Source organism: Alexandromys fortis, unplaced genomic scaffold (assembly GCF_014885135.2).
Source record: "Alexandromys fortis isolate MF-2015 unplaced genomic scaffold, M_Fortis_MF-2015_v1.1 scaffold_229, whole genome shotgun sequence".
NCBI classification, from domain to species: Eukaryota; Metazoa; Chordata; class Mammalia; order Rodentia; family Cricetidae; genus Alexandromys; species Alexandromys fortis.
This window is the reverse complement of record NW_026068122.1, coordinates 1437529-1440764: the sequence shown is the minus strand read 5'-3', so window position 1 is coordinate 1440764 and position 3236 is coordinate 1437529.

Below are 3236 nucleotides of genomic sequence, written 5' to 3'. Positions count from 1 at the left end.
TCAGATTAATTTGATTTTAATGTGTGTCTTTGTATCTCTATGTATGTGGGCGTATCTATGTGTGTCTGTGTACATGTTTGTGTGTATGAACATGTGTGTGTATGAACATGTGTGTGTGTGTGTGTGTGTGCATGTGAATGCAGGTGTCCTAGGATTGATTCTTGAAGCTGGAGTTAAAGATATCCGTGAGTAACTCTGTGTGGATTCTGTGTGTTGAGATTTTCTTAACCACCATGTCATTGGGGTTGGAGAGATGGCTCAGAGGTTGAGAGCACTCATTGCTCTTCCTGAAGTTCTGAGTTCAATTCCTAGCAACTACATGGTCTCTCACCACCATCTATAACGAGATCTTGTGACCTCTACTAGCCTGTAGACAAATATGCAAACATAACACTTATGCATAATAAATAAATATTTTTTTACAAAATGTTATTTTTGCAGCACATAGTCTTTAAGAGTCTTTAACACAGGCACTTTTTTTTACTTTTTTTTGAGGACTTTAGTTCAGAACGGGCATTTCAAACACAGCAGAGCTGGCAGATAGTGTGTTTAAAACCTGAAAATGAAAAAAAGATCATTCCAGATGTAAGAAGACACAGACTATAGACACAAAGCTTAGATCACAGATCAACTGAGCCTGCTGTTTTGTGGGTCAGACCACCTTTCCCCCTCAGAAACCTGCAGACTGTACGGGACTTGCGAGTGGATGCAGCTACCAACTTTAACAATGAACTAGTAAGTCCTTCTCCTACCATAAAAGTCATTGTCAGAGAAGCATTCAGGTCAGGTCCAGCTTGGGGTCTCTGGACTCTGTGTCTTCAGTGAATGGTGTCTTTATTCCCAGGATATTGATCTCCATGAACCTGACCCTCACACATATATACCTTTCCAAACATAAATAGCAATATTTATCTTAAAAAACATGTCATTGTTTGATGCTAAATGTGTCATTTTTCATATATTTATTAGTCATTTCTTCTTTGGACAATATCTAATCAGTTAATTTGACTACTTATGTTTATTGCATCATTTTTTGGTATTAGGATTAAATATTTTCGTTCTTTTATAGTATGTATAGTACTCCCTTATTGGGTTAATAGTGGTGGAGTTTTTTCTCTCATTCTAGAGTTTTCTATTCACTCTAACTGTTGCCTTTACTTTGTAAAAGTCTTTGATTTTATGCAATCCCATTTATCAAAACATATTTTCTGGGTTGAGGAGCATTATTTAGAAAGTTCTCATGTATGCCTATATTTGAAATGTTCCTATAATGTTTGTCTCTTCTTCAGTAATTTCAATATTTTGGGTAATATAATAAAAAGACATTTAAAAGATAACTATTTAATATTATTGATCTATTCTGAATTTTGTTGTGTAAGGACTACAGATACAGTGAGATTCCTTCTTCTGAATTTACTAAAGAGATTACCCTATCTTCCACTGTATAATTTTGGCATGTTGTAAAAGTCAAATAACTGAGCTTTGTAAGTTATTTCTAAGGCATAAATCAGGCATCATTATTATTTTGTATCTGTCACATGTAATTTGTAAATATGATTCTGTGGTATAATTTGAAATCAGATGCTATGACATCTGACATTACTTCCTTTACTAAATATTCCTTTGACTGTTTGGATTAATGTACTTATTTAATAATATTAGGATTTTTTTACTTCTAAAATGAATGCCAATGAAATTTTGAAAGGTGTTGGTTTGAATGGTTAAGTATTTGGTAAATACATATCAAGAATACTTAACATTAAGATACAGTCTGTAATTCCAGTTCCTTGGGAGGCTGGGTTAGAAATACTGAAGTCAAAGAAACCTGAGTCACTTAGTAAGATCCCATTAAATATATAAAAAATGCAGAATATTGGGAATATACAGCTCTGTATTATGGAGATTCCCTAGCATACACTAGACCCTGGGTTTAAACATTAGTGAACAAACAAAAAAATAAATATATAAAAAAGCAAACAAATAAAGGAATATATAAACAAGTAAAACAAAACAATACAAAAAAACTAAAACAAGAACAACAAAAAAACTTAATAATTTATAATAAAAACCAACAGCAACACAAAAGAAAAAAATGATTGAGGTGTTGAGATAACATTTTGACTACTCAAAGTGACTATTATCAAGGGAACAAATAGATCGATCTAATTGAAATGACACTGATAAAGGAGGACAAAGATTGTAAATTATTTTTTATAAATGAATGAAGATGAAGAAGGAGTGACTGGAAAGATACCAGTGAGTACAGAAATGGGGAAAAAGTAATGACAAGTGAAATGAGTATGATTAGTGTTATATATACAAACATATATAGCTATATCTAGATAGATAGATAGATAGATAGATAGATAGATAGATAGATAGATGAGATAGATGGATAGGGAGCTATTATTTGGTTACAAATGGAAAATATCTTTTAGAGCTTCCAATGTAATTATTATTTTTCAACAATCATTTATATATTTAATTCTTCTGTGTGTGCATTTGTGGTAATATTTGTGGATGTTAAATCAAAACTTATAGAAGTTGTCATACTTCCTCAACTATATGGGCTATTGGGTACTTAACTCAGGTCCTCTGGTTTGACAAGAAGCTGATTAACTTCCTGAGCTATCGCACTGGGCTCTTTTGTGACTGTAAAAACACACATTTTATAAAAGTAATATCACTAAGATAATTGTTAAAATTTAAAAGAAATTGATATCCCATCCTCCTGAATATTAACCTTCATCAGGCGATGAAAGGAGACTAAGACAGAGACCCACATTGGAGCACCGGACTACAACCCCAAGGTCCAAATCAGGAGCAGAAGGAGAGAGAGCACGAGCAAGGAACTCAGGACCGCGAGGGGTGCACCCACACACTGAGACAATGGGGATGTTCTATCGGGAGCTCACCAAGGCCAGCTGGCCCGGGTCTGAAAAACCATGGGATAAAACCGGACTCGCTGAATATAGCGGACAATGACGACTACTGAGAACTCAAGAACAATGGTAATCGGATTTTAATCCCACTGCACATACTGGCTTTGTGGGAGCCTAGGCAGTTTGGATGCTCACCTTACTAGACCAGGATGAAGGTGGGTGGTCGCTGGACTTCCCACAGGGCAGGGAACCCTGATTGATCTTTGAGCTGATGAGGGAGGGGGACTTGACCGGGGGAGGGGGAGGGAAATGGGAGGCGGTGGCGGGGAGGAGGCAGAAATCTTTGATAAATAA